At 37.1% G+C, this 24,005-nt stretch overlaps 1 long non-coding RNA gene across 1 annotated transcript in view; it reads right to left on the reverse strand.

Moving 5' to 3' along the window:
- Positions 1-844: 844 nt before the first annotated feature.
- Positions 845-24,005, reverse strand: part of LOC129656482 (uncharacterized) — a 113,395-nt gene continuing 90,234 nt past the window's right edge. Inside the window, exon 3 of the long non-coding RNA XR_008716357.1 lies at positions 845-993. This is a non-coding gene — a long non-coding RNA (uncharacterized LOC129656482). The remainder of the gene's footprint in view (positions 994-24,005) is intronic.

Raw genomic sequence — 24,005 nt, forward strand, 5'->3', positions numbered from 1 at the left:
GTCTATGGGGTCGCACAGAATCGGACACGACTGAAGCGAGTTAGCAGCAGCAGCACTTTTGTTAATATCCAGTGTCAAGTACAAACTGGCACTCAGCGTCTACCTCTACAAGGATTAAACCACGTGCTGCCACGACTGCTGGCTCTTCCAACACACTCTGAAAAGGTATCAGGGCGGAGAGCAAAAATGAGGCACTCCGTGCTCTGGGAAAAACTGGCAGAACAGGTCTTCAGGTAGTTAGGTATTTTCAGGAGCCAATTTTATGAACCCAATTCTTGTATTTCCTCATATCTAGAAAAAGCACTAAAATCCATCCTGGGGATGACTACTCCATGTGACTAGCAGAAACTTTCTGAAAAATAAAAATATATAGATAGATATATATGTTTTTGATTGCATGGACTGTCCCTCCACTAAAGTCACATGTATACTGACCGTCCCCCCTACCTCTTTGGGGCGGATTCTCAGAGGATTCTCTGATTGAAATGCTGTCTCCTGACTTATAGTTCTCCTTTTGCCACAAATAAAATGCAACTCGCAACTTTCACCTTGTGCACATTTTTTTAAGCCCACACCAAGATAGAAACGAGAAGAGATCAGAGTATGTTAACAAAAAGGTAACTGAAGAAATATCTTATGCATCATTTCTTATCTTTCTTTTTATCTCCTTTTTAACAGTTCTTTGTATAGTATTATAGTAAGGAAACAACTCCTATTGCATTTGAGTATAACTTATATTTCAATTATATGTGATATAAAAATAACAAACTGAGCAAAATATTATTTATGGGCAGAATCTGCTTAATCTGGACTCTTGGCATAAAAAAACGCACCTTCGAGACTGTCATCTCCCAATTGCTATCTCCCTTTGATGGTTACACACTCCTTCTGTGTTCGGGGTCTAGTGTGGAGGCCAGCTGGTGTGCATACACTGACTGCTTGTGCAGGTAATTTGCCCCAGTCACGTCATTGCTTCTGGTGTTGGCTTTTATCCTGCTGGTAACAATGATGATGGAAGGATTTGAAGCAATGGGTAACACGATTTCGTTCAGGTTTTAAAAAGTTTATCATGATGACAGAGTGGAAAACTGATGGAAAGGGAGTCAAACTAAAAAACAGGGATGATACTTAGAAATTAACAGTATTAAACCAAATGAAAGAAGATACAAAAGGCATTACTCTGTCTTGTGGGCTGGTAAAGCATCATTATGAACACAGCTTATATGTGTACAAAATACAACTTAGCTGACAGACAATAAAATATATACTTTGTTCCATAATGGATTTGGAAGAAGCCAGAATCATTAAATATTATGGACAATGCCATGAAAATATTTCCTAGTGGGTAATATTTTTTATAAGTTCCCAGATTTTTTTTTTAAGTGTCTGCAAGTTTGGTTAACTTTTACTACAACCTAAAGGAAGCATGGCCACAGCAATATACTTATGAGGATGTATTCTGTTAGTCTTATTTCTGTTCGAAGAGCTTCAGTGCTGTGCTTTTAGAAATGCAGTACTTTGGTATGTCTCAACAAATTTTGCCTCAGAACTCTTGAAAAATCTTATTTCTGCTATTCAGGACCTCTTGGCTATATACTAATAGATTTCCAATCCACTGAGAAGCAAACCCTTACAGACACTTTTCAGACTTCCAAAGGTCTGATTAAATGTGCCTTTACATCAAAAATCAATCTTTTTTAAGGCAAGCAAGGGATTTGCTCTGCAGAGCACAGACTTAACATGTTAGACAGGCTCTCCTAGACTTTTTAAAATATCCATCCTTTGCCCTTGCAGGAAGTCACTCTTCTGTGGCTATTTATAAAGGCAGATTTTCAAAGGTCCCAAACCTCAATTCATATCACATTGGCTTAATCATATGCTCTCATTTATAAAGGCTATTTATGAATTACACAAAAGTTACACACTAGAAATGTCACAATCAGTAATTAGTAGATGTACCTTTTTGATACGTTGGTTGGTTAGCTAAACAGTGCATAATCTTTCCTCTTTACAAACTTCCGAGTAACATAGAGGAAATATATTTTCAAGGAGTTATACCATTTCCATAGAGTAAATAATATTTTGCTCTCTAGAACTGTCATAATAATAAAACAAAATACTAGAGGTGAATTTAGCTAGCATCTATTGAATTATTTATACATGAAACATAGATAATTGATTTTATTTAGTCTTTTAAAATAACTTTCATGGTTTCTTCTACTTGTTAATCTAGTGTCTCCTAAGAGACGTATGTAAGCTCCTTGGGGATAGGGATCCCATATTATATTTTCCTTACCTTCCCCATCACATTCAGCACAGTACTAGACATTAATAGATAATCCTCAATAAATATAAACAAGCCTTTAATACTAGAACAAGTCCAATAGCAATTTATTTTTACTTTGTGAGGTGCACCATTCAGCTCAATAAACAGAAGAGTGGACTGAGATCAACAGCTTCCATTGTCATTTATTTGACATTATTATGTCATTCACAGATCTTTGTTATGGCTGAAGCAAAGTATTGAAGCAGTCAAGAAAACCTTTTCACCGATTGTCTCAAATGTCATATTGACCTCTTAGAGGTCTTGTCATGTCGTTGTCTGTTTTACTTGCTTCAGCTGTATCAGTTTGTTATTTCTTAAGCTTTCTCTGTACCGCTACTTCTTTATTAAATATCAAGTCTCTATGTGGTTTCCCACTATGTCTTTCTGACGTTCCAAAGTTAAATTATTTTGTTAATTTGCAAACAAGTCAAACAAAAGTGGACTTAAAATAATGAAAGATGTCTCTGCACGTGATCACAGATTTCTTGCAGAGGCTGGGACAACACATGCCAAAGGAGGACTGATCAGTTACCAACTTGCCAGAATTAGGTCCTAAAAACTCAACAGGCTACTCAACAGGAACACTGAGTACAAATCCAGGAGAAAATGATAGTGATTCACATTTCTAACACCGTGAACCAGAGCAACTCAGACTCAACCCAAACCAAACATGACATCTTATCTCAAATCTTCTATATTCTCCAGATTGGTGATCATACTTACATCTTGTTGTCGATGGCATCAACATAATTTCTTTTGCATTCTCACAGTCCACATTTAGTCACCAGGTACTACTGATTCTGTCTTGATATCATTCAAATCTCTACTTCTTTCTACCCCCAGGGCCACCACCATATGTTGTAACTACTGTTATCCTCTAGGGGCAGCAAAAGACCTCTTGATTCATTTCCCTATCTCTAGACTTGCATCATCGGAGAAGGCGATGGCATTCCACTCCAGTGCTCTTGGTTGGAGAATCCCAGGGATGGGGGAGCCTGGTGGGCTGCCGTCTATGGGGTCACACAGAGTCGGACATGACTGAAGCGACTTAGCAGCAGCAGCAGCAGACTTGCATCATAATTCCATTCACTGCCCTGCCTCCACCGTTCACTTTCCAAACTCAGCTATGATCAAGTTCATAGTTGAATTTTTTGATTAAATGTTCCCCTAAATCCCCCATAACCTCTAAGATAAAATCCAAATTTCCTAGAAGGATATTCGCACCCCTTTCAATCTAGGTCATGATCCTATCCAATCCCATCTCTCACTTCCTGTCCTAGTTACATTGTCTGTCCCAGTAATCTTCCAATTTCAGCATCTGCTTGTTCAACCATGTTGTTGCATGTGGCTGCCTTCACTATACTCCCAGCCCATGTCCTTTACCTAGAAAATGTCCACATAAAAAAAAAATACTCTCAGTTTTTGTGTTTCATTGTGCTTCACCTCCTCCAGGCTTCATGCTATCTAAAGAACATTTTGTTGCTATACTTTATCTTTGACTGAAATAAATTATGGAAGCCTAAATTCCAAAGATGACTCGTTGTCTTTAAATGATAAACAAAATGGATGTTGAAATTTGTACGTCTCAAGAAGAAACAAAAATATGAGTTCTGCTACTTGGAAGTCAAGCGGAAGGAAACCTGAAGCGGTCTCAATGTCCTGTGTCAACTGATACATCAATCAAGCATAATTTTCAAGCTGGGAACAGTGGAATAGGATAATAAAAAGTTAAAACAGATATATTGGTTCCCTATTGCTGTTGTAACAAATTACCACAAATTTAATAGCTTAAAGCAATACAAATGAATTATCTTCTATTTCTAGAAATCAGAAGTGTAAAAGTGTGTCTTATAAGGCTAAATAAAGGTGTCAGCAGGGTGATCTTCCTTTCTGGAGGCTTTAGAAAAATTCTGTTGTCTCACCTTTTCCACTTTGTTGAGGCCACCTGTATTCCTTGGCTCAAGTCCTCCTCCCACCTTCAAAGCCAATAATGGCCAGTCAAGTCTTGTTTACATGGAAACACCTTGACTCTGACTCTTCTCTCTCCCTCTACCACATTTAGAAGACCCTTGTAATGACACTGGCCCATGGAATAATCGAGGATAATCTCCCTATTTTTAGGTCAGTTGATTAGCGACTGTAACTCCATCTATAATCTTGATTTCCCTTTGCCATGTAATCCAATGCATTCATAGGTTCCTGGAATTAGGAGGTAGATACCTGGGTAAGGGGGTGGGGACATTATTCTAGCTATCACAACAAATAATATCATAAGAGTGCACATCTTTCTTCAAAAGAATTTTCTCTATGTTTTTATATTAATTTGTGATTAATTTGGGAGATTCTGTACCCAGAAACACCTTGTTCTCCCATTTAGCTGGAAAGTTATCAAATTCCATATATGGGGTCTCCTTACTTTTGAAATCTTGGGATATTAGAGCTTTCATCTGGTAGATTTGTGGGGATACACATGATTTTAAAAACACAGCCTCTTCTCACAATCACTATATTGTAAAATGGAATAATAACGGAGTTATTTTGAGAACTAAATGATTCAAAATATGTAAAGTGTAAAACACATACGATGGCCAAGTTTCACAGCATGATGGAAGAGCTCAATAAACAATAATTATGAGTATTTTATGTCTTAGTGAATGGTAATGGTTATTATTATGAAGCTGGATGAAAAGTTGTTCTTTTTAAACCTACCAAGGGTTTGAGTTAGATGCCTCGGGAAGATACCAGAATTATTTTTAAGCAGCAAACTACTCTTACTCAGTAAAACAGCTAGCTAGTTTCTTTCAGAATTATGAAAGCCAAGGCCTTATGGATGTGACCTAGAAGGACAGTAGAGTGTCCAGCAGAATAAAAGAACACACCTGGAAGTTTCCTCCAGGCAGCTGGAACAGGAGATGCAGAGATCAGAGTGGAGGCTGAGCATCACACAAAGAGCAGAGATCAGATAAGAATATTGGCCAAAGACACATTCTCCAACTCAGAGAAAGCTAAAAAAAAAAAAAAAAGAAAAGAAAACTTTTAAGAACCCTGACTGTCACAATCATGAGTTGTTCTTTCTTCAGTAATGTGCCATAAATGGCCCTATTACTTCCCAAATTTTAGTAGAGGGCAGTTCCCATCAGCAGTCTTGGTTAGTGGAGCCATGAGGGATGATACAAAAGGGGCCCATGTTCAGTCTGCAGCAAAGCAGCTTGAGCTTCAGTGTGCAGGTTAGACCAGACAACACAGGGAAGCAAGGGCCATATGGGGAATGACTCATTAGTGATATAAGAGAAACCTCTTTCTTTCCAAATATGCTAGAGGGAGGAGAACTCTTTTTATCTTCTTTTTTGAGGAGAGGGAAAGCAGAGAGAGTTCATTTCTGATTGGACTTTTTTTGTTGTTGTTACAGAGATTAGAGCTACCCTGGTATCAGGTATTTGTGAATTAGTCATCTGATGATGATAGTTTTGTCATCATTATGATTTCTGGATGATCTACATTATTTTGGCATTAAGAAATATTGGCAAATTATTTTCAGAAGTACCATAAGGAATATTTAAGAAACCTTGGAGGCACAAAAGAAATACAAGAAGAATGAAAGTGTCATATTGTAATTTTCTAAAAAGAAAATACTTTAATATTTCTAATAAATATTCTAGTATATAAAAAGAGGTCAGCAATGCAAAGTTTTGCCAAAAAAAATCCAAAATGTGCTTCTTAAATGATGATTTGTACTTTGAGTATATATACTAGGTCACTGGGAACTTGAATGGATTCGCTATACAAAAGATGTCACATGGAGTATTTTTTTTTCTATTTTAAAAGTATTTCTAAGCTTTTCAAGGCAACTAAGAAGCTGCCAGAAAAGACAATTTTTGCCTCAAAGATGTAGAAAGAGTAGAAAAAGTTTCTTCCAGAACATAAATAATGATCTTGTCTTTGGTGATATTACATTACCCTCTTTAGGGTACTAAGTTACAAACACAGCAATATAACACATTCTCTAGAAGTCTAAAAGATTTAACATATAATCTAAAAATATCTAATGTAAATAAGATGTAATATTTCCCAGTCTGTGAATACATCTCAATTCTTATGGTAAAAATGTTTCAGCTTCTCTAAGGTCCATTTCTACTATAAATGTACAATGTAACTGATAACATTTTAAATCATATTATACAGCTGACAAATATTTAAGAAGGTAGTTTGCACACTCCTAGTTAAACCAAAACAGTGATTGTGGAAGGAATGTGTACCCGCATATGTTCAGGAGAGACTCAGAGAGCCCCATCACTCCTGCTTTCCGGTCCTCAAGACCCCGTGCAGCCCCTCCCCCTGAGTGTGATGGGCTTGTCCAATAGTGTATGGTAATGGGATGAGATGTCACTGCCATGACGACTGTATCATTGCATAAGAGTATGATGTTTGTCCAGCTAAGCGTCTCTCTCCTCTGCTGGTTTCGATGTTGCCAATGGCCATGTTGGGGAAATGCACCTCAGATTACTAATGTTAGTCTCAAATGACAGCCGGCAAAGACGGAAGCCATCAGTCTAACAATTCCCAAAAGCAGATGCTGCCAATAACTACCTGAGTTTGAAGCAGATGTGTGCCAAGCCAAGCTTTAGATGAGAGCCCAGTTCTGCCTGACGTTTTGACTGCAGCCCCACAGAGGACCAAGTCAGCTATGGCTGGACCTCTAACCCACAGAAAATGTGAGCTAAGACATAGAAGCTGCCTAAATGTCCACTATATGGACGAATGCATAAAGAAGATGTGGGAAATATTTACAATGGGCTATTAGTCAGCCATTAAAAAGGACGGAATAATGCCATTTGTAGCAACATGAATGGACCTAGAGATTGTCATGCTGAGTGAAGTCAGACAGAGAAGGAGAAAAAGCATATGATATCCCTTATAAAGGGAATCTAAAAAGAAATGATACAAATAAACTAACTTACAAAACAGGAACAAACTCACAGACTTAGAAAATGAACTTATGCTTCCCAGGGGGAAGGATGGGGGGGAAGGACAGAGTTTGGAATGAACATGTGCATGCTGCTACATATAAAAAGGATAACCAACAAGGTCCTAATGTATAGCACATGGAACTCTACTCAGTGTTATGTAGTAGCCTAGACAGGAGGGGAGTCTGGGCAAGAATGAATACATGTATATGTATGGCTGAGTTCCTTTTGCTGTTCACCTGAAACCATCACAACATTGTTAATCAGCTTTACCCCAATATAAAATAAAAAGTTTAAAAAAGAAGAAAAAAAGTGAGCTAATAAATGTGAATATTTAAACTTTTATGTTGAGATAAGTATAGATTCCCTTATAGTTGTATGAAGTTCTGTTGAGAGATACTCTGTGTTCGTTGCCCAGTAATTCCTGGAAGCATTTCTGCAAAGCTCTACTATAGTATCTCAATCAGAAAATTGAAACAGCATTGTAGAGGTACCAAAACTGTCCATAACCAGAGAAACCTCATGCTTCCCTATTGTAGCCATGGTCACTTCCCTTTCACCTTCACTCCCTACTATATTCTTGACAACCACTCATATGTTTTCCATTTGTATAATTTTGTCATTTAAAAACATTCTATAAATGGAATCACACATTATGTAAACATTTTGGACTGTATCTTTCCACTCAGCATAATTCCTGACAGATTCACTCAGGTTGTGCCATGTCTCAACTTCATGGTATGAAAGTTCCACAATTTGTTTAACCACTCTTCTTGAAGGACATCAGATTTTTTCCAGTTTGGGGCTGTAAGTATCCAGCTCAGCCTTCACTGGACATAAGTTTTCACTTTTCTGGGATAGATGCCCAGAAGTGCAATTGCTAGATTATATCATAGTTGCATAGTGTTTTCTTTAAAAATTAAACTGCCAAATCTTTTTCCAGGGTTAATAAACTATTTTACATCCCCACCAGCAATGTATACACAATCCAGCTTTTCTGCATCCCTACCAGCATTTAAGTCTGAATGCGGTGGTATTCCTTTGGTTTTATTTCCCTTATGTCTAATTACGTTGAACATTCTGTAATGTGCTTTCTTGTCATTTGTGTTATCCACTTAAGTGAAATGGCTCTTTATTTCCATTTAACAACTAAAGTAAAGTGTTAATCGCTCAGTCATGTTGACTCTTTGTGGCCTCAGGAGCCATAGCTCTCCAGGTTCCTCTGTCCATGAGATTTCCCAGGCAAGAACAGTGGAGTGGGTTGCCATTCCCTTCTCCAGGGGATCTGGATCCCAAACCAGGAATCAAACCTCCGTCTCCCGCATTGCAGGCAGATTCTTTACCACGTGAGCCACCAGGGAAGCCCATTTAACAATGGCCCATCATCAATTATCTATGGATTGCTTGCTTGCTCGAATGTTGATTGTTCTTAAATATTTCAGATGCTAATCCTTTGTCGGATACAGGGTTTCTAATATTTTCTTCCAGTTTGGATTGTCATCCTCTTAACATAGTCTTATTCGGGATAATATTTTTAAATTTGAGGAAGCACAAATTATTTATTTTTCCTTTTATAGATTGTGCTTGTGGTGTCTAGTCTAAAAACTATCTGCCTAATGCTATATTATGAAGATCCCTTCCTACATTTTTTTCTCAAAGTGTTATAGTTTTATATTTAAACCCATTTTTAGTTAATCTTTTATATCGTTGTAAGAACAGGTCAAGGTTCGTTTCTCTTACTACTCTTTTAGAACAGTTTGAGATTCACAGCAAAACTGAGGGGAAGATACAGAGATTTCCCATATCATCCCTGTCCCCACACATGCACCACCTCCACCCCTGTCAACATCCCCCACCAGCTGTTACAATTGCTGAACTTACGATGATATGCCATAATCACTCACAATTCATAATTTACGGTACTGTTCATTCTTGGTGTTGAGCATTCTATGAAAAAAAAATTTTAAAAAGTGAAAGTCACTCAGTCGTATCCAACTCTTTGTGACACCATGGACTGTATAGGCCAGGCCAGAATACTGAAGTGGGTAACCTTTCCCTTCTCCAGGAGATCTTCCCAACCCAGGGATCAAACCCAGGTCTCCTGCACTGCAGGCAGATTCTTTACCAGATGAGCTACAAGGGAACCCCAAAAATACTGGAGTGGGTAGCCTATCCCTTCTCCACTGGATCTTCCCGACTCAGGAATTGAACCGGGGTCTCCAGCATTGCAGGCGGATTCTTTGCCAACTGAGCTATTATGGGTCTGAACAAATGTCTAATAACATGCTTCAATCAATATGGTATAGTACAAAGTATTTTCACTGTTCTAAAAATTTGTACTGTCCTACCTGCTAACTCCCCTCATCCTCCACAACTCTTGGCAACTACTGATTTTTTTTAACTATCATCATGTTGTTGTTCAGTCACTCAGTCATGAGACCCCAGGGACTACACGGCAGGCCTCCCTGTCCTTCACCATCTCCCAGAGCTTGCTCAAACTTATGTCCAATGGGTCAGTGTTGCCATCCAACCATCTCATCCTCTGTCATCCCCTTCTCCTCCTGCCTTCAATCTTTCCCAGCATCAGGATCTCTTCCAATGAGTTGACTGTTTGCATAAGGTGGCCAAAGTATTGGAGCTCTAGCTTCACCATCACTCCTTCCAATGTATATTCAGGGTTGATTTCCTTTAGGGTTGATTGGCTGGATCTCCTTGATGTTCAAGGGACTCTCAAGAGTCTTCTCGAGCACCAAAATTTGAAGGCATCGATTATTCCACACTCAGTCTTTTTTATTGTCCAGCTGTCACATCCATACAAGACTACAGGAAAAACCATAGCTTTAACTATATGGACCTTTGTAAGCAAAGTAATGTCTCTGCTTTTTAATGTGCTGTCTAGGTTTGTCATTGCTTTTCTTCCAAGGAGCAAGTGTCTTTTAATTTCATTGCTGCGGTCATTTTCCACAGTGATTTTTGGAGCCCAAGAAAATAAAAGTCTGTCACTGTTTCCATTGTTTCCCCATCTATCTGCCATGCATTTGCCCATCTATTTGGCTATCATCATAGTTTTCCAGAATGTCATATCATTGGAGTTAGTTAGACTGTATACAACCTTATCATAATGACTTTTTGCACCTAGTAATATGCATTTAAGGTTCCTTCATGTCTCGTTATGGCTTGATAGCTCATTTCTTTTTAGTGCTCAATATTCCATTGTCTGGATATACCAAATTTATCCATTCACCTTCTCAGGGACATTTTGGTTGCTTTCACGCTTTGGCGCAATTGTAAAGGAATTGTAAAGAAAGTTGCTATAAACATTTATATGCAGGTTTTTGTGTGGTCTTAAAATTTCAACTCTTTTAGATACATACCAAGGAACAAAATTGCTAGATCATATGGTAAGCTATGGTTTTTCCAGTAGAAAAACTGTATATGGTTTTTCCATGTACAGATGTGAGAGTTGGCCCATGAAGAAGGTTGAGCACGAAAGAACAGATGGCTTTCATACTGTGGTGCTGGAGAAGACTCTAGAGAATCCCTTGGACAGCAAGGAGATCAAAGCAGTCAATTCTAAAGGAAATCAACTTTGAATATTCATTGGAAGGACTGATGCTGAAGCTGAAGTTCCAATATTTTGGCCACCTGATGCAAAGAGCCAGCTCATTGGAAAAGAACTCTGATGCTAGGAAAGATTGAGGGCAGGAGAAGGGACGACAGAGGATGAGATGGCTGGATGGCCTCACTGGCTCAATGGACATGAGTTTGAGCACGCTCCGGGAGTTGCTGATGGACAGGGAAGCCTGGCGAGCTGCAGTCCATGGTGTTGCCAAGAGTTGGACATGACTGAGTGACTGAACAAGAAGAAGAAGAAGATGTTTAAATTTATAAGAAACTGTCAAACTATCTTTCAAAATTTTTGTACCATTTTGCTTTCCCACCAGCAATGAACAAGGATTCATGCTGCTTTACATCCTTGCTATGAATAGCATTTGGTATTACCAGTGTTCTGAATTCTGGCCATTCTAATATGTATATGGTCAAGCGTCCACAGTGGCTCAGCAGTGAAGAATCTGCCTGCGATGCAGGAGATGCAGCAGAATCGGGTTCAATCCCTGGGTCAGGAAGATCCTCTGGAGGAAATGTCAACCCACTTCTTTACTCATGCTGGGAAAATACCATAAACAGAGGAACCTGGTGGGCCACAGCACATGGGGTCCCAAAGAATCAGAAACAACCGAGCACACACGCATGCACAATAGGCATTTGGCAGCATCTCAGTAACATTTTTGTTTATATCTCCATGATAACAACTGATGTTGGGCATCTTTTTATGTGTTTATTTGCAACCTGTATATCTTTTTGATAAACTGTCTCAAGGTCTTTGGCTCATTTTTAATTGGATTCTTTGTTTTCTTATTGCTGAGTTTTAAGAGTTCTTTGCATAACTGGGTAACAGATCATTATTGGATGAGTCCTGTGCAAATCGTGGACTCTCCCAGTATGTGGCTTATCTTCTAACTCACTTGATATTGATTTTCACAGAGCAGAAGTCTATAATTTTAATGAACCTGCATTATCAATTATTTCTTTCATGGATCATGCCTTCAGTGTTGCATCTAAAAAGTTGTCACCATATCCAAGGTCATGTAGTTTTTCTTCTGTGTCATCTTTTAGTAGTTTTTTTTTTATTAATTTATTTTTTAATTGAAGGATAATTGCTTTACAGAACTTGTTGTTTTCTGTCAAACCTCAACATGAATCAAGCATAGGTATTTTGTATTTTACCAAAGTTTATTTTTGTCTATGGATCCTCAACTGGTCTAGTACCATTTGTCAGAAAAGCTATCTTTTCTCCAATGAATTGCTTTTTCAACTTTGTAAAATATTTGGCTATTTGTGTGAGCCTATTTCTGGGCCTCTATTCTTTTTAATCCATTGATATATCTCTACCAATACTATATAATCGTTATTACTCTAGCTATATAATATCTTAAAAATCTGATAGGCTGATTCTTCCTATTTACTTTTTACAAAATTGTTCCACTTGTTTGAGATCCTATCCCTTTTTTGATATATAAATTTTAGAACATCCTATTTCTACAAAATGTCTGTATGTATTATTTCCTTTTATTCTCACACTGGCTAAAATTTCCAGTACTGTGCTAAATAAGAGTGGTAAGAACAGACATCCTTGGTTGTGCTTAAAATAAAGAAGGAAGCATTCTGTTTTTCTTTATTAAGCCTAATTTCAGCTGTAGGATTTCTGTAGAGACTCTAAATCAAGTTGAGGAACTTCCCCCATATTACTAGTTTTCTGAAAGGTCTTATCACTGGTGAGTCCTGGATTTTGTCAAATTCTTTGTGTGAACTGGATTATGTCATCATGTGGCTTTTCCTTTAGGTGGTTTATACTGATTTATTTTCAAATACTGAAGCAGCCTTGCATCTAGGAATAATGCTTATTTGACCATATAATTATTTGTGACTAAATTCTAACAGTTATTTTGTTAAGGAATTATATATCTTTTCTATGAAAGATATCAGTCTATGGTTTCCTTCTTTTGTACTGTCTTTGTCTAGTTTTTGCTATAGAGGCAATACCAGCTCAAAAAATGAATTAGAAATGATCGTTCTTTTTCTCTTCTCTGGAAGAGACTATTTCAATTGGAATTAATTCTTTCAAAGTTTGGTATAACTCTCCAGTGAAACCATCTGGGACTAGATTTGCTTTTTAAGAAATTTAAATTATTAGTTCAATTATCTTACTATTTATAAGTCTATTCTAGTTATCTATTTTATATCTAATGAGTTGTGATTGTTTGTATATTAAAGGAATTCATCTTTTTGTCAAGTTTTATGTGTGGAGTTGTTTATACTATTTTCTCATTTATCTTTTTAAGGTCTTTGGAATCTGTAGTGATACACTCTATTCATTTCTGATATCAGTAATTTGTGGACTTTTGTTTTTTGTCAGTTTTGCTGGAGATTTAACAACTTTATTGATCTTTTTAAAGTACTAGCTCTATATGTCTTTGATTTCTATTACTTTTTCTGTTTTCAATAAATTTTACTGATTTTTGTTCTCATCTCTATTTCTTTCTTTACATTTACTTTAGGGTTTATTTTGTTCTTATACTAGGTTCTTTAGTGTGGAGGGGTTAGATTACAGATTTGAGACTTTTAATCTTTTCTAACACATATATTTAGTACTACAAATTTCTGTCTCCTCACTGATTGGCTGTATTGCACAAATCAGTATGTATTACTTTCATTTCTTTCAGCTCAAAGTATATTTTAAAATTTCGCTTAAAATGATCTCCTTTAGACAAAAGACCTGTATATGGAAAACTGTAAGACACTGATGAAAGAAATCGAAGATGACATAAACAGATGGAGAGATAGTCCATGTTCCTGGGTAGGAAGAATCAATATTGTGAAAATGACTATACTACCAAATGCAATCTACAGATTCAGTGTAAACACTATCCAATTACCAATGGCATTTTTCACAGAACTAGAACAAAAAATTTTACAATTCATATGAAAACACAAAAGACCCCAAATAGCCAAAGCAGTCTTAAGAAAGAAGAATAGAGCTGGAGGAATCAACCTTCCTGACTTCAGACTATACTACAAAGCTACAGTCATCAAGACAGTATGGTACAGAAATATAGACCAATGGAACAAGATAGAGAACCCAGAGATAACCCCACACACCTATGGGTACCTTATTTTTGACAAATGAGGCAAGAATATATACAATGGAGCAAAGATAGCCTCTTCAATAAGTGGTACTGGGAAAACTGGACAGCTACGTGTAAAAGGATGAAATTACAACACTGCCTAATGCCATACACAAGGATAAACTCAAAATGGATTAAAGACCTAAATGTAAGGCCAGAAACTATAAAACTCATAGAGAAGAACATAGGTAGAACACTTGATTACATAAATCAAAGCAAGATCTTCTATGACCTACCTCCTAGAGTAATGGAAATAAAAACAAAAATAAACAAGTGGGACCTAATTAAACTTAAAAGATTTTGCACAACAAAGGAAACTCCAAACAAAGAGAAAAGACAACCCTCAGAATGGGAGAAAATAATAGTAAAGGAAACAACTGACAAAGAATTAATTTCCAAAATATACAAGCAGCTCATATTAGAAAAGCAATATTAGAGAAAACTCAATATTAGAAAAGCAAACAACCCAATCAAAAAGTGGGAAAGGGACCTGAAGAGACATTTCTTCAAAGAAGACATACAGATGGCTAACAAGCACGTGAAAAGATGTTCAACATCTCTCATTATTAGAGAAATGCAAATCAAAACTACCATGAGATACCACGTCACACCAGTCAGAATGGCCATCATCAAAAAGTCTACAAACAATAAATTCTGGAGAGGGTGTGGAGAAAAGGGAACACTCTTGCATTGCTGGTGGGAATGTAAACTGATAACAACCATTATGGAAGATGGTATGAAGATTCCTTAGAAAGCTAGGAATAAAACCACCATAGGACCCAGCAATCCCACTCCTAGGCATATACCCTGAGAAAACCAAAACTGAAAAAGACACATGTACCCCATTGTTCATCGCAGCACTATTTACAATAGCTAGAACATGGAAGCAGCCTAGATGTCCATCAACAGATGAATGGATAAAGAAGGTGTACATATATTCAATAAAATATTACTCAGCCACAAAAAGGAACACATTTCCATCTGTTCCAATGGGATGGATGAACCTAGAGCTTACTATACAGAGTGAAGTAAGTCAGAAAGAGAAATATAAATATCGTATACTGACACATACATATGGCATCTAAAAAGATGGCACTGACAAATTTATTTTCAGGGTGGCAATGGAGAAACAGACATAGAGAACAAACCTATGAGTTTGGGGGAGGAAGGGAGGGAGAAGGGGAGATTTATGGAGAAAGTGACATAGAAATTTACAATACCATATGTAAAATAGATAACCAATGGGAACTTGCTGTGTGCCTCAGGGAACTCAAACAGGAGCTCTGCAACAGGCTGAAGGGTGGGGTGGGGAGAGAGATGGGAGTGAGGTGGGGAGGGAAGGGGACATGGGTGTACCTATGGCTGATTCTTGTTGATGTAGGACAGAAAACCATAACATTATGTAAAGCAATTATCCTTTGATTAAAAAACTTAAAAAAGAAAAGATGTTGTCCTTTATCTATAAATTACTCAGAAATAAACTGTTAGTTTTTCAAGTATGTGGAAAGTGTCTTATTTCTATGTTATCAATTTCAAATATGATGCCAAACTATATATATCTCATAAGATATTGTCAGTATTCAAAATACTTGAAGAACCCAACAACAAAAGACAGCTAAGCCAACTTAAAAATGGGTAAAAGGCTTGGGTAAACAGTTTTCTAAAGATATACAAATGGCTAACAAAGCTCGTGAAACAAGGCTCAGCATCATTAATCATAAGAGAAATAATCAAAACCACAATGAGAGACCACTTCACACCAACTAGGATGGCAGCAGCAGCAGCAGTGGCAGTGGTGGTAGAAGAAAGAGGAGGAGGAACAGACAGAAACAAGCGTTGGTGAGGATATGGAAAAACGGAAATGTTGCATATTGCTAGTAAGACTGTCAAGTGATATGGTTGACATGGAAAGCATTGGGTAGTTCCTTAAAAAATTAAAAATAAAATTACCATATGACCCAGCAATTCCAATCCTAAGTATACACAATCTGAAGAATTAAAATCAGAATTGTGTTCAAACAATAACTTGCACACGAATTTTCCTAGCAGTATTGTTCACGCAAACTAAACATTAATCAAGAAATGAATGGATAAACAAAATGTTATGTATCTATACAAAGGTATATACTTCAACCATTTTTTAAAAAAAAGTGAAGTACTGATACCTGCCACACTATGAATGAACCTTGACAATATTATGCTAAGTGAAAGGAGCCAGTCACGAAAAAAATAGTAATATATTATTTCATTTATATGAACTATCCAGAACAGGCAAATCTATGGAATAGGAACGTAAAATAGTGGTTTTCTAGGGTTCAGGGAATAATGAAATAGGGGAGAATAGCTAAATGATTTGGGGTTTCTCTTTGCAGCAATGAAAGCATTCTAAAATTGACTGTGGTAATCACTGCACATATCTGTGAGTATACCATAAACTAGCGAATTGCACATTTTAAGCCGGTGAATTGTACAGCAAATGAATTATATCTCCATATATCTGTTTTTTTAAAGTGCATATGATTAAATTATAAAATATCATGTTGGGAAATAAATAATTACATCTTTTAAAAGTACACAAAGAAACAGAAGGAAACCTATAAAACACACAGCCATGTCATTCTTTAGGACCTGCGTTCTCAAGCTTGTCTGTCTTCTCTCCACCTTTCAGTCTGGATGCTTGCTTCATATATAAATGTCCAGGTATTTTACTTTTACTTGGCAGAAGGAATAGCAAAAAGAACTACTCTATCTTCCTGAAAGTAGAAAGCTCCTATGTGTGCTATTTTAAGCTGATACGTTTGCAGTAAAAATGTCATGCAACAACAAATACAACACATGTGTGAGCACTAAGCACCAGCAGATAAACATTTACCGTTGAGCATTCAGTTGTTCAGTCATGTCGGACTCTTTGTGAACCACATGTCCGACCCCATGAACCACAGCACGCCAGGCCTCCCTGTCCATCACCAACTCCCAGAGTCCACCCAAACTCATGTCTATTGAGTCAGGGATGCCATCCAACCATTTCATCCTCTGTCATCCCCTTCTCCTCCTGCCTTCAATCTTTCCCAGCATCAGGGTCTTTTGCAGTGAGTCAGTTCTTCTCATCAGGTGGCCAAACTATTAGAGTTTCAGCTTCAACATCAGTCCTTCCAATGAACACCCAGGACTGATCTCCTTTAGGATGGGCTGGTTGGATCTCCTTGCAGTCCAAGGGACTCTCAAGTCTTCTCCAACACCACAGTTCAAAAGCATCAATTCTTCAGCGCTCAGCTTTCTTTATAGTCCAACTCTCACATCCATACATGACCACTGGAAAAACCATAGCTTTGACTAGATGGACCTTTGTTGACAAAGTAATGTCTCTGCTTTTTAATTTGCTGTCTAGGTTGAGCATTACTGTAAGCATTAAATTAGATAGTATTAATACACTGATAGCAACATACAAAGCTAACCTAGGTACCAGCTTCACATAGTGGTAGAAAATAGATGATAGTTCAAGTCCCTGCTCTTCCAATTATTTAAAGTGTCCACTGATCAGTATTTTTGAACTCTAATTGTAGGTTAAAGTTACCTGAAGAGTTATACAAAAGCAAAAATCCTGAGCTTTGGTAAAGACTGATTATAACAAAATAGGCATAGATTCCTTAAATCAAGATTTTTTAAAAACTTTCTATGTGATTCTCATGGTCAGTGAAGTTTTTTTTACATTAATTTATTTTTTACTGAAGGAAAATTGCTTTACAAAATTTTGCTGTTTTCTGTCAAACCTCAATATGAATCAGCCATAGGTATACATATATCCCCTCCCTTTTGAAACGCCCTCCCATTGCCCTCCCCATCCCAACCCTCTAGGTCATGAGTTTTGAGAACCACTCCTTTAAACCTATGACATAAATAACTTAATCTAAACCAAGTTCTGAGCACACTATAGCATTCTGAGGAAGGAAGAGTACCCATTTTCTGACCTGGTCCATGATCAGCTGCACTGCTTTATAAGTCTGTCAGTAGTCAATTCACATAATTCTGAGCCCCGTATTCCTCATGTCTAACCTGGAAGAAACTGTTCCTAATGCAGGGAGTTAATTAATCTAATGATGAAATTAGGTAACATATATAAAAGCACATCAGGCATTATAGGGGCATTAGTTCCCATACTTTGTTCCTTAAATGTCTCCACAAAATGTAAGTAAAATATCCTTATTATCACAACCTAATGTTTAAGAGAGTTCCAGAAATCATCTAAATTTCTGCTCTATTGACTATGCCAAAGTCTTTGACTGTGTGGATCACAGTAAATTGTGGAAAATTCTGAAAGACATGGGACTACCAGACCACCTGACCTGCCTCTTGAGGAATCTGTATGCAGGTCAGGAAGCAACAGTTAGAACTGGACATGGAACAACAGACTGGTTCCAAATAGGAAAAGGAGTATTGTCACCCTGCTTATTTAACTTCTATGCAGAGTACATCATGAGAAATGCTGGGCTAGAAGAAGCACAAGCTGGAATCAAGATTGCCAGGAGAAATATCAATAACCTCAGATATGCAGATGACACCACCCTTATGGCAGAAAGTGAAGAGGAACTAAAAAGCCTCTTGATGAAAGTGAAAGAGGAGATTGAAAAAGTTGGCTTAAAGCTCAACATTCAGAAAATGAAGATCATGACATCTGGTCCCATCACTTCATAGCAAATAGATGGGGAAACAGTGGAAACAATGGCAGACTTTATTTTCTTGGGCTCCAAAATCACTGCAGGTGGTGACTGCAGCCATGAAATAAAAAGACACTTTCTCCTCGGAAGAAAAGTTATGACCAACCTAGATAGCATGTTAAAAAGCAGAGACATGACTTTGTCAACAATGGTCTGTCTAGTCAAAGCTATGGTTTTTTTCCAGTAGTCATGTATGGATGTGAGAGTTGGACTATAAGGAAAGCTGGGAGGCAAAGAATTGATGCTTTTGAATTGTGGTGTTGGAGGAGACTCTTGAGAGTCCCTTGGACTATAAGGAGATCCACCCAGTCCATCCTAGAGGAGATCAGTCCTGAGTGTTCATTGGAAGGAGTGATATTGAAGCTGAAACTCCAATACTTTGGCCACCTGATGTGAAGAATTGACTCACTGGAAAAGACCCTGATGCTGGGAAAGATTGAAGGCGGGAGGAGAAGGGACGACAGAGGGTGAGATGGTCGGATGGCACCGCCGACTCAATGGACATGAGTTTGAGTAAACTCCGGGAGTTGGTGATCGACAGGGAGGCCTGATGTGCTGCAGTCCATGGGGTCGGTCAGACACAACCGAACTGAACTGAACTGCAAGTTTTACATTTGGTTTAAATGCTAGGAAGGAAAAAGATATACTAGTCCAAACCATCTGAATGCTACATATAGTTTTTTGGCTCTTCTAGGGCCAGCTATTGGTATAGTTGGTTTTTAACATAAATACTGCAGAAGTTTGCCTCTTAAGTAAAAAAAGTAGGCTTATTTTTTCCATCAATTACTGGACTTTGCTTAATACTTCTACACTCTCCATCTCCCTTTTCCAAGATTGCTGCATTATCACCCTTGTCCAGGAGTTACTGAATTCAAAGGACCAACATGTTATCCCCAAAATGTCTCTTCTTACAATCTAGAATCGTTTTGCATTTAAAAGAGGTCTTACTGTATCTTGAAATTGGGAATGTTTTCCCCCAAGATAGCAGTCTTTTAAGGTTTGTGGATCCCCAGTGAAGGCATCCTAAGAGATATCTCTGCATTGTCTATCCTTTTTTTAACCTCCTGAAATTTGTTTTGAACCCACTCAAGTGGGTTACACTATAAAACATGTGGAACAGATCTGAATGATGTAATGCAAACCCCGAAACTGCCCTGTTCCATATAGATACATCAGTACTCAGAGATCGACATTTTGACTTAGTGAACACAACGGTTACTAACATTCCCACCAATTTGATGGTTTGGTTGATTGCAGAAAAGCCATCATTTCAGAATTTTAGAAAGTTATTCTCCTCCTGGTGTATTTAAACTATAAAATACCACTTGACATGTCATATGAATTCATATCACAGAAACTGTCTCATCTTGAGACAATTAGACCAGTCGAAGCATGACTAGATTCTAAAGTGTAACATTTGGGATTACACTGTACATTAAATCAGAAGCTGAAATAATTCATTAAACCCATTATAGGAGCTTCAAAGACAAAACCCTGCAGTCTGCAATAAACAGACATAATATAAAATGACAAAAGAAAATATCATGCCTGAAGGAAAACAATTACATTTTCTATTTATAAGGACCATTAGAATAACTAAGTCATATTGTGAAAGTAAGATAGTAAAATGGTTTGTTTTAATAAGCTACTGCCAAGGTATTTTAGGAAAAGAATATTTTGGAACATCAGAGATGAATCATCCTTAAATGCAGATTATATTTTCTAAACAGATACTTTTGGTCAGGGTCTGGGTTTAATGTTTGGCCAGCTTTTAAATGCTTTTTTACAGAACTATTTTTAACTGAGTCATGATATTCCTTTAATTCTCAGAAGTAGTTTTGTGCGATTCGGAGTTTGGGGAGGCTGAAAATAGATGAATCAGATAGTAACAAAAGCATGGAGCAGGAGAACAAAGACATGCGCATTTAGAGCAGTGATTTAGGGTTTCTGGGTTTCTGTTGCTTTCTTTACCTGAAAAGTCTAAGCCTTTTCATTTTCTTGAATCTAAACAGAAGCCAAATGGATTCTCAACTATGCCAATCTAAACTAACTTCCTATTTTCCTCCTAGAAAGTACTATTAACTTTCCCCTGAGAAAGATAGGTTACAGAAGAGCCAAATAAATAAGACTCCATTTAGAGGACCCTAAGAGTATACACAGTGAGCTCAAAAATCAATGTGAGCCCCTTTGACAGCTGAAATGAGATGTCTCATAATGTTTTGCCAGCTTCATAGAGCATTGTATATTTGCAAAGTACCCTCTCTGCTTTTGTGCTCCTTTATCTTGCTTAGCCTTTCTCATTAAAAATACAATTCTGCCCTTTTGCTAACATTTCCTAGGCTTAGGTGCTTTCTTTTAACACCTAGCCACAAAAACTTTAGTTGGTAGCACCCAGCATTGCTGAAAGCAAATTAACCTGGATGAATATGCACCTTGGGATTATTCAATAGTATAGTATTCCTGATAATTTTTATTTTGATGTTTGGCCTTCTTTTCTTTTCATGTCCCATGGTATCTAGACAGATTACAGAAAGTTGCCTGGAAGGAAAAAGAAATGCCCTGTTTTATTTACTTTCTCATGCCTAAAGATGGAGAATTGAACTGTGCGGAACAGGCTTAAAGTTTGGAGAGAGAGAGACAGGAAACTAGTTAGCTAGATCAAACCATGCTTCCCAGAGAGGGACAAAGGAAAACTACAGTAGTAAAGTATCACCGTTTATTAAACACACATACAAATTTGCTACAGAAACAAATAGCTGAAATGCTAAACGTGTTTTGCTAAACTTTTCATACTTGATTCTGAAAACTGATTTTATTTTTAAGAAAGAAGAATTAAGAAGAAAATGATTCATTTTAGGCATTATTTATTCTATTATTACAATGGTCTGGCTTACAATTGCCTTTGAGGCCCTATCTGACCACTCGTTTAAAATTCAACTCTGAATGCCCAGTTCATTAACTTGCTCAATGCCCAATGCCCAATTAATGCCCAATTTACTTTAACTTGCTCTACTCTTTCCTTGTTGTCATCTAACATAACTATATCAATTATGTATTTATGATTATTATCAGCTGCAGATTTCCTTGTGTTTAAGTATAAGATCTATGAGGACAAAAGTCTTTGTTCTATTCATTGGTGTATCCCAAGAGTGTAGAATAACAGCTCACAAAACATATTTGGTGAATGGATGAATGAATAGTACTATGGCAGATGTTAATCAGGATCTTTGACCTGTTATTTAGAAATCAGCCCATGGGAAGCTGACTTAGTTTTTAGCATTGGCGCTAACATTTAATCTCTTTATTAGCTATTGACTATAATTTACTCTACCTGCCTCCATTTTATAAACATAAACTCTACAGTTTGAAAAATACTGCATTTTTTCCCAGTCTCACAGGAATGTACAATAAAACCTGGAAGAGACTTAGGACATAGAGCATTAAATGTACACTTTCTGTGGCAACACAGTGAATAAATACTGGAATGAAGAACTCCCATTCTTTAAACAAACAACCGATAAGAAAAAGGAGAAAAAATAGCAAGCTACATCATTTGCCTTGGCTTAATGGACCAGCAGAATCAAATATTAAAATGCTGAAATGAAATAATAACCCCACAGAACTCAAGAGAGCTTGTGCTTCATTGCTGAAGTTCTGAACTTCAATACAGAGGAATACTAGACTCTTGTTTAGAAAATGATTCTTCGTGACATTTCAGTGAGTTGTCAAATCTATAACCTCTGGTTTGACTGTGCCAGAGGATGGTGCCTTTCCTGGGAGGCGGGTTACACCTCTGCGAGTGGTTAAAAAGGAAGGGTGAGCTTTCTGCACACGGCACCACTATTCACTGAAGAAGGTTATTTTCATGCTAAATCATCTGCACAAAACCATATGGTTAGAAGAAAATAGATTGCTAGCCAATATAGAGCATCTCCAGAGGGCACTAGCCTGGCATCAGATGCCTGCTGATTTGTTTGCTATTTGAATAGATGTCTTCTTTTCTCTTGGCTCATGGAAAGAAATTGTGATTTGGGGCAATAATTCCACTTGAAAAGATAGAACAGAATGTCTAAAGTTAGAAATATTTCCCAGTATTTTACATGTATTTCTCTGTAGACCTGAATCTTGATCTTAAGGAACCTACACCTCAGTAGAGGATAGCACATTCACATACAAACCATAGTGTAATTATAAAGCAACAAATGCCATAGAAAAATGTCAATGTTTTGGTAAAAATTTAAAAAAAAATTACTGAAAGCATATATCTTGGATTTACAGCCTTCAGAACTGAAGAAGATAAAACTGGTTTTTTAAGCTCTATAGTCTGTGGCACTTTGTTATGACATACCTAAAAATGTGATAAAATACATTAGAACTCCAAACACTTTCTCTTCTGGAATCAATTAATAAAGATAAAGCAGACTGATGGACAGGTGATTTTCCCTCCTGTAAAGATAGTAGTCAGAGGGCATTACCTCTGTGGGAGAAAGCCTTCATTTTGGTGCAAAGAAAAAGATTAAATGTACAAGAATTTCAGGAAAGAAACAAGTATAAATACAAAACATCTAATGTTTGCGATTTGCTTTTACCAACATCCTTGTGTTTAATGCTATGAACCCTGTGATGTGGATTTGGAACAATAGACTTCAGTCTGTAGGCTTGCATGCCTGGCACACACAGCTGGGATTTGAACCCAGGCCCCCCAGCTTGAAATCCTATTCTCTCACAATGTCACCTCTATATGCCAGTTCCATTTGGGCTGAATTTATTTTGTGTTAATAGCCTTTAGTGAAGGAAACTCAGTTTCTTTTAACCTTGGTAAAGACCTTGTTCCTTGTAAGCAATGGAAATACTAGCAATCTGTGGGGTAACAGGTAAGTTCTTTTTTATTTCTAATAATTTTAAATTAATAATGTTGTTCTTATAATGACAGTTCAGTCCTCAATATATGTAAGATCACTCAGCCTTGTGGGCTGTGTGTGTGTCTTAAAATCAAATGGCAAATGTATTATTCATTATTTTAGAATGCCTGATATATAATACAGAAATAACTCAGTTATCTAAGCAGAACCCAGGTACTCCAGCATGATTATTGCTACATTTATTGTTATGAGGGTACAATGGACTCAATTCGAGTATTTCTATTTTCTATATTATTGTATAATAAGAATTGATATTTATGATCAGAGAATTGCAGATTTTCTAATTTCAAATAGCCCATTATATATTGCAAGCTTTATTTACAAGTCAAAAA

This window comes from Bubalus kerabau, chromosome 1 (genome assembly GCF_029407905.1).
Source record: "Bubalus kerabau isolate K-KA32 ecotype Philippines breed swamp buffalo chromosome 1, PCC_UOA_SB_1v2, whole genome shotgun sequence".
NCBI lineage: Eukaryota > Metazoa > Chordata > Mammalia > Artiodactyla > Bovidae > Bubalus > Bubalus kerabau.